General features: G+C 38.0%; 1 long non-coding RNA gene across 1 annotated transcript in view; it reads left to right on the plus strand.

The window, feature by feature from the left end:
- Positions 1–15,161, plus strand: part of LOC138147262 (uncharacterized) — a 95,637-nt gene that overhangs the window by 2,586 nt on the left and 77,890 nt on the right. Inside the window, exon 2 of the long non-coding RNA XR_011164754.1 lies at positions 14,339–14,472. This is a non-coding gene — a long non-coding RNA (uncharacterized lncRNA). The remainder of the gene's footprint in view (positions 1–14,338; positions 14,473–15,161) is intronic.

Genomic DNA, 15,161 nt, shown 5'->3' on the forward strand with positions numbered 1-15,161 from the left:
ATCTATCTATCTATCTATCTATCTATCTATCTATCTATCTATCTATCTATCTACTGATATATCTATCTAGGGGCAGCTAAATGGCACAGTGGATAGAGGGCTAGGCCTGGAGTAAAGAAGACCTGAACTCAAATATGTTCATAGACACTTATTAGCTATGTGACCCTGGGTAAGTCACTTAACCTCTGTTTGCCTTTCTCTACCAGGAAGGAAATGGCAAATTACTCCAGTATCTTTGTCAAGAAAATTCCATGGGTAGTATTGCTGTGATATGGTGCATGGTCATAAAGAGTTGGACACCGCTGAACAGCAATAATCTATCTATCTAGTTCAGAGATTCTAGGTCAAAGACTCCTGTGTCTTATATACCTCTTTTAACTCTGACATTTTATCAGTCTATGATGATAATTTTTGAGGTACAGCAAGACAGCATAGTGGATAGAGTGCCAGGCCTTGGGACAGGAAGACCTGAGTTTAAATCCGGTCTCAGACACTTACTAGCTGTGTGACCATGGGCAAGTCACTTAGCCCTATTTGTCTCAGTTTCCTTATCTGTAAAATGAGTTGGAGAAGACAATGGCAGAATATTCCATTATCTTTGCCAAGAAAACCCTAAATGGGATCATGAAGAGTCAGGCACAACTGAAAATGGTTAAATACAATAATGACAATTTGCCAGTAATGATAAAAGTTGTTGTACCCAGTGTCTGCCAGAGTCTGGACTACAGCCTCTAAAGCCCCTTCCAGCTCTGATTGCTTTAAATTGTACATGATATAATCCAATTGCAGGTAAGTGGCACTCTGGACCACTTCCAACATTGGTTGTAAGTCGAGCCTTGGATTTCAGTATTATTAACTCTGCTGTCTATAAGACGAGTGACCTTTGTCTAGTCACTGATGCCTTTCTAGGCTTCAGTTGAAAAGACCTGAATAGATCAAAGACCTCAGACTTGGGCTTCTTTGTATTGCTTCCAGCTACCCTCAAGAGTAGAACCTTGGATTTTGGATCCAGAAAGAACCGTGAATTTTGAGTCAGAAGACCAAAGTTTGAATCTGGTCTCTGCTGCTTCCTACCTGTGTAGCAGATACCGGGGCCTCAGGCTTCCCTAGCTGTATAACAAAAATTCATACTACATTGCCTCTTAGATGCTTTCTGTCACTAAATCCTAAGATATATTATGTAGTTCTTTTGTCCCTCTCTCTTTCATATTAATCCAAACAAAGTTTTATGAAGCAAAACAAAGATTTGGATAACAGTTCAGATAGATGAGTACTATACATTTTTAAAACAAATATGTAATTTGAATCTGAGATTATTAAATTAAGTCACCTCTACTTCCATTCTAACTCAGAGATTTATGATTCAGACAACGCAGTTTGGACACCTTGAGTTTTATGCAGGGATGTACTACATTTAAACAACCCTACTGGTCTGTCTCTAATGTCTGATGGCAGGATTTCCCACACCTACCTCTTTCTTAAGGTCATGTTTCCCCAGCCTGGACCCTCGGCCAGAGGTCAGAGAATCTGTAACCTATTGCACCACCCATAGTCAGGTGATGCAGTGGACAAATAGGAACCATTACACCAAATGCTGGGAATGTCACACACTAGACTGGAAGGTTGAATTGAACATTCAGTTCAATTCAATAAAGATTTATCATATGTATGTATGTGTATATGTTATATACAGATACATAGATAAAATAGGTATATATATATACAATATTTGTGCATGTCTATACACAGAAACATATATACATATATATATATATATATAAAATATAAATTTAAATTTGAATATGTATAATCACAGACCCCAGGGTAAAAATCCTTCTGGGCAATGCAGGATCAAATTCCCCTTTTCTGTCTTTGTCTTGGCTGAATCATGAGATTTAGAGCCAGAAGAAACCTTAGAGGCCATCAGATACAATCTCTCTATTTTATGGATGAGGAAACTGAGGTTTTGGAAAGGTTAAGTTATTTACCTAGGGTCACAACTAGTGAATGTTTATGGTGAGATTTGGACCTCAGTCATCCTGACTCTGAATCCAGTGTTCTAGGATATAAACTGCACTGCCCAACATCTTCATTATATAGAAGTGGGTACTAAGGCCTGAAGAGTGAAAATCATATGATTAATAAATATCAGAGGGAGGATCTGAAGCCAGGCCCTTTGGTTCTAAATCCAATGATCTTTCCTCTATACCGCTCTATTACTCAATGAGAAGTGAAGTCTGGATGTTACGAAGCCTATGTGCCCCAGAGATGCCAGCATCATGCCACTGTTATGTCCACAAGTGTCCCTGTTGTTTGTTGTGGTGATTTCTGGAGGCCATTCCACTATGACCTGGTGGAAGGATAAAATGATGAGGGTATTTGTGGTCTGAGACTTGATTTCTCCAATCTCATCTCTCGCTACTCTCCAAAATCACCTTTCCTTTTAGCCAGACTGGTTTCCTCTTTGGATGATAGTTCTCCCTGTTTCTCTTACAAGGAATGGTCTTCCCATTTTCCTTTGTCCAGCACTTAAGTACTGTTTCTTACAATGAGAACTTATTTGACTAACCTAACCCATACTGATGTCTTCTCTGAATTCTTATGGCTGTGGCCTTTACTACATTGATCATATGCTACTTTGGTCACAGGATCAAAAATGTATTACTAGAGGATAGAGAGCTGACCTTAAAACTAGGAAGATTTGGGAACATTAAGTCCTATCTCTATGCCTGGGTGACCCTGGGCAAGTCACTTCATCCCATAGCACTCTAAATAACTTTCTAAGCCTTATATGTTGCAAAGATAGTACCAATCTTAATCAGTTATAGGGAGGTTCCTTGTTCTATGAAGTTCTCTGTACCAATGAAATCACAGGTCTGGTTCCTCTCCTTTATCTGTGTAGACTTATCTCTCCAACTATATTTTAAGTTCCTGTGCTATGTGTTTTGCATTATTTTTGATATTTTCCTAGCGTGACTGGTAAATGATACATAGCCTTACTACTCTTGTTGACTCTGTCATTAAATGCAGACTCAGTGATGGAATATTGCCTGACTTCAAGGGACCAGCCTAGCTAAGTTCAAGGAGGTTCATCTCCAGAAGGCTGACCATCAAGGGATGAATTGCAAGGGGACACACCATTCATTAAATTGACTGAAAAGGCTTGTAGAAGTTATGAACTGTATCAATGGAGTAGTATTAAAGTGGAATTTGCTACTGGGAGGTTCTGAGCTCTCCATGGGTAATGGAGGAGCTGCAGAATGAAATAGAAATGGTCAGCCCAGGGGGTAAAAAGGCAACTTGGGCTAGATAGAATAGATGTCTTCAAAGCTAGTGTGAGCTCTCATGTGGAAGAGGGTTTGAACTTAATCTGTGTAGCTCAAGAGAGGGCAGACCCCATCAGTTGATGGAAAATGCAGGGACGCACGGTGCTGCTTGGTATAAAGAAGTTAAAAGTTAGATCTGCTCCACCTTTTGTGGTGGCAAAGAATTGGAAACAAAGTGGAATCCTACTGACTGGGGAACAATTGAACAAATTATGGTACAGGAATGTAATAGAATACCAGTGAACTATAAGACACAAAAATATGGAAAATTCACAGAAATATGGGAAAATTTATATGAACTGATGTAAAGTGATGAAACACAATGACTACAATGATGCAAACAGGAAGAACAGAAACTCCCTATACTAAATGCTATATAATTATAATAACTAAAGTTGGCCTTGAAGAAGAGAACAAAACAATGCACTCTCCTCCCCTCTCTGCCAAGATGGAAGACTATGGGTGTGGAATATTGCCTATGTTTTTAGGTATCACTGATATGTTGGTTAGTTTTGCTTTTTTAGTACTTTTTAATTTTATTTCTAAAATTTGTGTTACAATGGATGGTTTGCTGTGAAGGGGAGGAAGGATAAGTTCAGAAATGAAGACAGTATAAAAATTTTAAAAATGCTAATAGTAATAATATTAAAAAGACATTTGGAGCTCTCCAAAAAATGAATAGGATGTCTTACAAGTCAGTGAATTCTCCATCACTGGAGGCATTCTAACAGAGGCTAGATGACTACTGGACAGGAATAGTCTCCCAGATTTAGAAATGGAAAGGACCTTAGTGGTCATTTGGTCCATCTCATCCATTTTACAGATAAGTAAACTGAGGTCCGGAGAGGCTAAGGACATTGCTAAAAGTCACACAGGTAATAAAGTGACAGAGCTAGGATTTTGACTCAACTTTTCTTATTGAGGTAATTGTAATGGATGAGAAATCATTTTCCATAGCTTCTAATATTCTTTCTGACTATTGATTCTTCCAGGTTTCATGACTTATATGTCACTATTTATGGCCAAGGTTCCCATGAAATATTTTGGTAAATCAGCTTGAGAATAGGAGTGAATTGGTCAAACTATTATAGATTTATGCCTAGATAGGAGCCTCAGTTTCCTTGTCTGTAAGAGGAAGACAATTATAGTTTCAGTACCTCTGTCTAAAGAGTTGTGAGGATCTATGTAAAAGTTTCCTCAAAGCACCTTATTAAGTAGATGTGAAACCTTATTCTTTATTTTTGGAGGGGGGAGGGCAGGGCAATTGGGGTTAAGTGACTTGCCCAAGGTCACATGGCTAGTTTTGTGTTAAGTGTCTGAGGTCAGATTTGAACTCAGGTCCTCCTGACTCCAGGGCCAGTGCTCTATTCACTGTGCCACCTAGCCACCCCAAAACCTAATTCTTAACACAGCTACAATCCAGTGAAATTCAATAAGCATTTATTAAATGCCTACTCAATGGCACTGTGCTAATTACTAGAGATTGTTGTTGTTCAGAGATATAATTTATCTAGTAAGGACATTCTTTTACCTCTGTAGATCAGAAGCTCTTCTGCAGAATAGAGTCTTAGAGAGTTGCTTGGGACCCTGAGAAGTTCAGTGACTTACTCATAGTCACATAGACAGTAGCTGTCAGAAGTGGGATTTAAAGCCAAGTTTCCTGACTCTGAGGCTGGTTGTTTCTCTATTGTGTGGCTAGTTTTTTTCAGTCACTTCTGACTCTTCATAGGGTTTCCTTTCCTTTCCTTTCCTTTCCTTTCCTTTCCTTTTCTTCTCTTTTCCTTTCCTTTCTTTTCCTCTATTTTCTTTTCCTTTCTCTCCTCTCCTCTCCTCTCCTCTCCTCTCCTTTTCTTTTCACTTGTTTGGTTTTTTTTAGAGTGGGTAAGGTAAGCAATTGGGGTTAAGTGACTTGCCCAAGGTAACACAATTAGTTAAATGTCAAGTGTCTGAGGCTGGATTTGAACTCAGGTCCTCCTGACTTCAGGGCCAGTACTCTATACACTGCACCACCTACCTGCTCCCATAGGGTTTTCTTGGTAAAGAAAATGTAATGGTTTATCATTTCCACCTTGAGCTCATTTTACAGGTGAGGAACTGAGGCAAACAGGGTTAAGTAACTTGCCCAGGGTCACATAGCTAGTAAGTGTGTGAGGTCAAATTTGACTTCAGGTCTTCCTGTTTCCAGGCATAGCACTCTATCTGTTTAGCTGCCATGAGATATTGGGATACAAAGTTAAAAACCAAGCAATCTCTAAATTCAAGGAACTTACATTCTATTTGAGAATATTTCAACTATGACATTGTTAAGTCGTGGCTTTGAGAATAGTGTTAAGAGGGGTGGCTAGGTGGCACAGTGAGTAAAAACACTGGCCTAGAGTTGGGAGGACCTGAGTTCAGTTCTGGCCTGAGACACTTAATACCCACACAAAAATACTAGCCGTGTAACCTTTGGCAAGTTACTTAACCCCAATTGCCCTCCAAAAAGCAAAAAAAAAAAAAAGAAAGAAAAGAGAATAGTGTTAAGAGGGGGTTTCAGAGTTCTTGACCATAGCATCAGATTTAAGTAAGGGAGGGCTACACCAGATATTGGTGTGGATGGAAATAAAAACATATCCTGAACAGGAAACAATGTGCAAGCTTAATTTAGACATGCATCCTTAAGTGTATGACTCAGACTTTCTGACCAGAAGGTGGCATTGGGATATTTTAAGGGGCTTCCCTTTGGGATTTTAAGTAATGACCTAAGAAATTACCTTGATTGACCTGAAATGTACCAGTCTTTTTGTGCTTTTCATTTTTCATTCCACTCAAAATCAGGAAACACATGTTGAAGTAAGGAAAATCTGAAATTTTCTGGGTGTTTTTTGTGTTGTGTGTGTGTGTGTGTGTGTGTGTGTATGTGTGTAGGGAAAAAATATGGCAGTTAGTAAGAGATCAAAATGGACTTTTGTTTCTTTGGATCTACCTTCCCATTCCAAATATTATATGCTCTGAGCTGATAATTTTATTTCTCTAATTAAAATAAAATAATGTATAGGTCCTAACACAGATGAAAACATGTGTTTGTGTGTTGAAAGAGTACAGAGATTAAAAATAAAGAAAATTTAATTAATTCTCTGTCCATTCAGACAGAGATTGATTGTTGCTCAATTGCATGAGAGAACAGATATATTGAGTACCAGAATTCTAGTTCGTCCTTACAGAATTTTCATAATTAGTTTTTGCATAGTGCTTAGTAATCTTGGAAGACCATTTAGGGAACTAGTCCTTGGTGCTCTATTCCTTAGATAGCAATGAGCTCCTCTTCCTGAACCTTTTTCTAGGGATGTTCTTTAATTTTACTCATTACTCGTTACCTCGGCCATCCACCATGCTTCAAAGAAGCAAGCTGTAGAAGAAAAAACGTGAACCTGAAATGTGGTTGAGCAGTTTCTATGGTCACAAGGATAGGCTGAATATCATTAGCTCACGCATACTAAAGAGAAAAAATACATTGCAAATGAGTTGATCATAAAATTATAGCATACTGATTGGCATGGAGGATAGAAGGCTTGGAGTCAGCAACATCTGGGTTGAAATTGACTGATTCATACTAATTTTGCGATCATTGACAAGTCCCAACTTCTCAGTGCCTTAGGTAATTCTGTCAGTTACAATGGAGTTGCTGATCTATGTCACTGGTGGGAGTTTTCACACTGGGAATTCCTACACAAATGAAATCACAGAAATGGATCAAAAATGGTTTAAATATTCTAGAATCATTTACCTTGAAGGGATCTTAGAAGTCATCTAGTCTAACTCCCTGCCTGATGAATATTAATTAACATTTACATAGCACTTCTAAGATTTGAAAAATGCTTTTCTTACCATAAGAATTTGAATTATATATTGCAAATATTCTTCTTCTGTTTTATAGATGAGGAAACAAAATCAGAGAAGTAAAGGAATTTCCTCATGGTCACACAGCTAGGAAACATCAGAGCTGGGAGTTGAATGCAGGTCTTATGCTTTCCAAGGCCAGCCTTCTTTCTATTATACCACTCTGGTTTTCTATGAATTTCCTCTAATTAATCTAGGGTCTCAATTTGTGCAGTTAGGCATGGTTTGCTAAGGCCAACTCTTACCATACATAAAAACTGATTGTTAAATTTTTAGTGTGAGCATTTATACCTTGGCAATCAGCAAACACCATAAATTAGGGCTTGGTTTATTGTTTTGTTGATTGTCTAGATTTTAGAAAGTGATGGAGATAATGTTAATAATGCAGATTAAATTCGAAAGTGTGCCATGTGTACATTACTCATTTCTCCCCCCAGTTAGTTGTTAAACATTTACCAGGTCACTCTTGGTGCTGAGAGTCATGAAGGTGACATGTCAATGGAAAACCTTCTCAGAGATTGGCCTGGGAAGGCTAACAGACTGAATCTAATCTGTGGAAATTCTCTTGGTAAGGAGAACAAGGCTTTAAAAATCTGCTATTTGCCTTGGTAATAGTTGGTGGTTATTACCTACTTGCCTATATCCATAAACCTTTTGTTAATATTCTCTTTTTTTTTGTTGTTGAGAGTCAGTCTATGGGAAGGTATATGAAAAAAATAAGTGTGCTTTATTAAACTGGTAATGTATCCTTTATACCTTAAAAGGGGAAATAGATAATGTTAGACCTTTGGAAAATCTGGGGGATGGAATTTAGAAGCAGCAAAAATAGACTAAGATATTGGGTAATAAGCAACATGAGTTTGCAGCAGAAGATACTGTCTAATTTTCATTCCCCCTGTGTCTAAATTCTGGTACTGGTAGATTAAGGGGAAGCGATTGATGAGTGTTATTATTCTGGGTTCAGATCTCAGCTTTGACACTTACTGGCCATGTGACCTTGGGAAAATCATTTAATGTCCTTGAGTCTCACTTCCTCCATCTGTAAGATAAAGAGGTTAGACTAAATGACCTCTGAGGTTTTTTCAGTCCTAAATCAAGGGCAATGTTTAATAACTCACTTTCCCTGAGACACGCTCTAGTTTAATCTGTGTTATTAGCATTTTGTCTATTACTTTCTTAAGTCTAGACAATCAAGAATGACAACAACAACAAATTAACCAAGCTCTGATTTGTGGGGCTTATCCATTTCTAAAGTATAAATGCTCACACTGAAAATTTAATGATTGACTGTCTAGAACTAGTTTGAGCTGGCTCTTGTACACAGTGCTCTAAATTTATGTCCCTGATATCCTATGAACATGCTATAATCTCTTTTGGCTTGAAGGAATCAACTATCTCCAACCTTATCTCCTACTCTTCTCCCTTTAGGAAACCTCCACTCTATCTAGACTCCTCTAGTCATTCTTGTCAGAACAATTCTGGACCTTTTCTTCCTCTGTATTGTTTTCTTCTGCTCCTGGAAGTGCATCCCCTTTCCTCCTCTTCTGTCTGAGTCCTAATAGTTCTTCGCAACCCAAGGCATGAAGTTACACCTCATCTGGGCAGTCTTTCTTGACTACCCCAGCCCATAATCAATCCTCTTTCTTGGAGATCCTCTAAGGACTTACCAACTTTTCTAGGTCCTGTGATATTTTCAACTACTGACTGCTTTATACTGTTATCTTTTGGTATATCTTCATCTTATCTCTGCAAACAAATCATGAACTCCATAAACATAGGGAGTAGACCCTAGGTATGGCTAGGTGGTCTAGGGGATAGAACACTCGGCTTAGAATCAGGAAGAACTGAGTTCAAATCTAACTGTGGCAAGGCCTTTAACCTCTGCCTGCCTTAGTTTCTTTACCTGTAAAATAGAGATAATAATAATACCTCTCTCCCAGACTTGTTGTGATTCTCAAATAAGGCAATATTTCCAAAGCACTTAGCACATAGTGAGAGCTATATAAATATTATCTATTAATATTATTATATATCTTTATAGACACAGGCCAGATTGAGGTAGTGTGATATAGTGGGCAGAGAACTGCTGTCAGAATCAAGGAGACCACACTCTAAATCCTCCCTTTGACATATACTGCCTGTGTGAGCCAAGGAAAATCCCTTGGCCGTTAGGTATCCTGGGAAACTCTCTAAGGCTGTAAGGTACTTATTGGCATTGGTAGAGGGATTTTCCTCATCTGGGAATTTCCTCTACTAATGAATCCTAAGATATGTGTGTGTGTACATATATGTATATGTATGTAGATACACACATATGTATATATACATATGTATGATATAGGATATATGTGTATACATACATAGTACCCAATAAACATTTGTTAAATAAACTAATCAAAGATAAGATGTTGATGATTGATGTTTGATAATAGATTAATGTGTTATCCTTCCTTAGAAATATTAACCTTTTTTTTTTAAAGAGAGGATTCCTTTACCCTTATTGCCTTAATGCAAAGGAATAGATATCTAAAGATAGAATATGAGATGCTAGGGGTAGTGATGTACAGGGAGCAGGATGAAGTCTGTATTTTGGGTTGTGGGTTGTAAGCACCTGCATGACTTCTGGAAAATCACTTAATTTCTTTGGACTTCAAGCTCCTTATCTGTAAAATGAAAAAGTTGGTTAAGATTATTTTATTTTATTCTTTTAAACTATGATTCCAGTGGAGTTGGGACTTCATGATGAAGGATCTCTTCTGCTAGTGAGTGGGACCTTCTTGAAAATCTATCAAACAGTTTTTGTCAATGTTTCATTGATAATCTTGGAAGATATATAAAGAATGAGTTTCCTATTAGATTTAACTATGATTTAATGTTGCATAATGCAATTAATGATGTTCACTCATTTATTCATTCACCCATTCAATCAACAGACATTTATTGAGTAACTACCATAGACAGGGAATCATGATAGACAGAGGATGAGGTGGGGGGAGGGGATAAAAATAAACTTAAGACACAGTTCCTGCCATCAAAGTGTGAGTGGGAGAGATTGAAACATATACCTAAATAACTCCAAAGCAAAACATGGTAAACACCGCATCAACGGTTCGAGCAAAGCGCAATTAAAGCTAAGAGGAGGCAGACATTTTAATGTGGAATAGCAAACACATTTATTAAGCTAGTAAATGATGGTGAGCAGCTGCTAGAAGTGGGGGCGGGGGAGGGAAAGGAAAAGGAAGACAAGTGGGCAATGGGGCAGGTGGAGATGCTTATCATACTCATGGCTAAAATAATTCAAAATGAAAAACATTGTCCCAGTGCAAGTGGGCTTTGTGTAGGTATAAGGGTGGGGCTACATCAGGAAGAGGTTTACAGGGGTAATGCATTGTTAATACAATACTAGAGTTTTTAAAGAAAAGTAAGGATTGAAATACGTGGAAAATGCATAGATTTATAAATTATGAAGTAATCCTGAAACACTCAATGCAGACCAAATCTTGCTTCAACTCTGCCCTTTGCTGGCCTCCACAACTTAGGGGGAGAAGGTGAGCTGAGAGAATGTAGTTCAAAAAGTTAAAGAATCAAACAAAATCTAGGTGGGAGGGATTTAGATGACTAAGCATACATAAGGAAAGGCTGTGGGTGACTTAATAATAGTATTCAAACATATGAAGATTATCATTCAGGAAATGATGACAGTCAGCTGGGTGGTGCAATGAGTGGATAGAGTGCTGAGCCTAGAGTTAGAGAAGGCTTAAACTCAAATCTGGCCTCAGACACCTACTAACTGAGTGATCCTGGGCAGCTCCTTACCCCTGTTTGCCTCAGTTTCCTTGTCTGTAAAATGATCTGGAAAAGAAATGGCAGACCAGTTCAGGATCTTTGCCAAGAAAACCCCAAATGGGGTCACAAAGAGTTGGACATAACTGAAATATGACTGAACAACTAAAGTCTACATCTGACAAAGGAATGAATAGGAAATAATAATAATAACTTTTTACATGCAATTCATTCTTGGTGATATATTGTAGTCTGTGCCCACCACATTTCTCTTCACTACCCTTTGGGCAACCTTCAATTTTGATTCCTCAGAGACTGTGCCATTCCATGATTCACAAACATCCCTGGAAGAATACTGATGCTAAAAAAAATGTTGTTGTTGTTATAGAGAGAAACGAGGCTATTGCACAATGCTATATAATTTCCCCAGTGCAATTCAGCCCATCTCGTGCTAATATTCAGTTCTGGAATCAGTTCATTGTCTATCTAAAATATGTATGAGTGGAAAAATGTAATAAAACAGAGAAGACTTGTATGCTGGGAAAAAGAGGTGGGGCCTTCATATAATGAAAGCGAGAATGAAGGAGAACAGATGGAGAACCCACATGTTGCACTGGTACTCACCTAATACCAATAAAACTAAAGAAAGTCCCTAGCTCGTTGGGAGAATCTCCAGAGGAGGATTTCTGGCAGGAAATGGACAAGAGACCCATGGGATATGCAGGCCTAGATGGACTGGAACTGCATGGGTGAGGGTAGCATCCATATTGATGACCTCACCATTCCATTAAAGTATTGGAGCATAACAATAATTCATGCTTAAAGAGCAGAACCAGATTTACAAAAGATTATTTCATTCTGTGTTTTTGTATGCCCAGAGTCTTCCACAGTACCTGACACACAGTTGGTGATTAATATGTGTTTCTTGAGTAATTGATTGGAAGTACTTTTCTCATCACACTCCTGTGAGGTAGATTGTGCAAATATTGCTTTCATTTCATGAACAAGAAAGCTGAGTCTCAGAAAGGTTAAAGTAGATTTAGGCTTGGTATAAATTGTAAAGTTACCTTCCTTACCAGCAGAAATGCCCCAAGGTAGAATTGTTCTGATAGTGAACTCCCATTCACTGAAAGTCTTCAAGAGTCTTTGGATGAGAACTGGTTTGCGTAATGTAGAGAAAATTTGTGTTGTTATGGGTTCAACTGAATTACTTCTGAAGTTCCTTCCTATTCTGAGTTTCTGTGACTTATTCAGGGTTGTTACATAGTTAGCAAATTTAAGAGCCGTGATGTGACAAGACAAAATTTAGACTAGTCATGAAGAAGTTTTGGCAATGAGGTGGTTACATACTATAGAATGGGACATGTAGATCATTCTTCTTAGTGGAAGGTAGTGGTGGGGAGCGTTGGTCTTTAAAAATAGGACAATTTAAATGACCCATGAACAGATGAGGCCACCTTTCTAAATGTCTTCTGATCCCATGATGAGCTAGTCATTCTCTTTTTGGACAAGATAATTAAACTAGCAGGTAAGGGCAATATTGTGAATATGATTTGCTTAGATTTTAGCTGACCTTTTGATAAAATATTTCATAGCATTGATGTAAAGAAGATAGTGTGATATGGATTGGAGGATAATACCATCAGATGAATACAGAACTCTAGACTGACAGTCTAGAGTCAAAAAGTAGTGAATCGTTTGGTGTAGGAAGGAGATTCCAGGGGATTACCCAAAGTAGCTGTACTTGGCTCTGTGCTACTTAACATTTTTTATCAATGACTTGGATAAAGGCACAGATGGGATGCTCATCAAATTTCTAGATGACATAAATCTGGGAAGGAAAACTAATCGAGTCAGGATCCAAAAGGATCTTGAACAGGCTAGAGCATTTGAAGCAAATGTTTTAAGACAAAATTCAATAGGAATAAATGTGAAGTCATGCAAGTGGGTACAAGAATCTAATAAGATAAAATTTGAACCAAATCTAATAAGATAACATTCAATAGGGAAAATGTAAAGTCATGAAAGTGAGTAACAAAAAATCCACTCCACAAATTAAAAATGCAGGAGGCACAGAAAGACAGCAGTTGTTCTGAAAAGGATCTGAGCATTTCAGGGGACTGCAAGCTCAATATCAGTTGGCCACAGTGATGTGGCAGACACAAAAACTTATGTAATTTAGGGCTACATTAGGAAGGACATAGAATCTAGAAATGGGGAGATGATAATCCCACTGTGCCTGTCCTTATCAGACCTTATCTGGAATATTGTGTTTAGTAGGGGGCACTGCTATTTAGGAACAACATTGATAGTCTGGAACCTCAAGCTTGAGACAGATGAGGATTAGTTGAAGGAACTGGGCATGCTTAGCCTGGAGAAAAGAAGACTAGGGAGTGGAGAGGAGCATGAAATCTGACTTCAAGTATATGAAGAGTTGTCATGGAAAGGAGGGATTAGATTTGTTCTGTTTGGCCCCAGAAGGCAGAATCAGGAGCAATCTAAAGGTACAGAGAAGCAAGTTTGGGCTTGATGTCAGGAACAAGAAAAACCCCAAAAACAAAATTTTCTAACAATCGAAAAGTGGAATAGGTTGCCTAAAGAGGCAGTGGATTTTCCTCCTCTGGAGGTCTTCAAACCTGGGAAGTCCTGGATGGGTTGGAGTAGATGATTGCTGAGGTCTCTTCCACTTCTTAAATTCAGTGATTCTTCTTGGTAAATGGAATTAGCATTTCTGGAACAACTGGAAACATGAGGTTATTAATGATATCTTTAGACTCTTTTGTTGCTTGCTTGTAATGGCTTTATTAGAATTTAGACCACATGAAATTCAGAGTTTTTCACTTAGTAGGTACTCAAGAAATATTTCTTTAATTGAATTAAATTAAATTATATAGTATATTTTGTGATCTCTAAACATAAATTGTCCTATTCAATGCAAAAATTTTATTGTACTGACATGCCAAAATAGAGATGGCCTTGAATTCTCTAAGGCTAAATGAGTAGAGTATATAAAATAGTATTAGACCTATGTTTAAAAGACCTTAGTTTGAACTCAAGCCCCGTTGTTTACTACTATGCCTGTGTAGCCTTGGGGAAAGGCATTTGGCCTCCCTGAGTCTTGTTTTTCTCATTTATAAAAAGAATAAATGGGATGAAATAATCCCAAAGGTTCTTTCTACTCTGAAAATCTATGTTATTAGGTCATGCCAAAATTGAAAATCTTCTAGAACATACTGAAAGATGGACTGGATATATGTTTCCCAAGGACCAACCTGGCGAAGATTTTAGACGCTCATCATTGAAGGGTTGGGCACCACTTGATGGGTTATTATTGTTATTTTTGGCCACAGAAACTCATGAAGATCATGTACTAAGTTAAGGAGGGGAATCCCCACAGTGATGAAACCATGAATCGTTTGAAGGTGAAAAGGCAGAAACCTCACCTATTCATAAAATGGAAGAATTTCTTTTGTATACAACCTAAGTAAGTGTCAACATCACTGTTATTTTGGGGTGGGGTGGGATAGGTCTGTACTTGTGGTTTCATCTGTAGAGGGAACTCCCCATTGTGGAAACTTCCCACACATGCAACCAACAACTGCTCTGTAACTTTAAGTCTTATGAGAATCTTTGTGACATATCTATGTAGTCACATAGCCATTATGTGTCAGAGGCAGGATTTGAATTCAGGTCTTTTTGTTGCTAAGGCTAGCTTCCTAGCCACATTGCTTCTGATTATTGATTCCAAGAGGATAGTATTGAGAACTGGAGCTTTAAAAAAATACCATAACTTCTGTGTAAAACTTGCTCCCCCTTGCTATGACAGTCTCTATTTGTGTCCCATATTCCTTTGGTAGAAATTATATAAATGCTGTCCCAATTCTGCAGACAATCCCTTGCTTGGCTTTGTAGCCAAGCCAAAATGATCTGCATGTGAATAAATTTTATCCGTCATTTCAATTGTGCTCATAAATTATGAAATAGAGAGATATTTTAAACACTCACACTTTCCTAAAAGCTACTGAGTGTCAGGCTCTACAGCATTTACTCTGAATATTTATTCTTTTATATCATCTGGAAAAGCCCAGCATAGCAGCTTAAAAGCCCAAATAGTAAAGTGACATCCTCCCACAGGAGCCTCCCATGGGCTCTCATCAGATTCACAGCATGAAC

This window comes from Petaurus breviceps, unplaced genomic scaffold (assembly GCF_028583685.1).
Source record: "Petaurus breviceps papuanus isolate PSGF00001 unplaced genomic scaffold, PetGlider_PUasm1.0 140, whole genome shotgun sequence".
NCBI classification, from domain to species: Eukaryota; Metazoa; Chordata; class Mammalia; order Diprotodontia; family Petauridae; genus Petaurus; species Petaurus breviceps.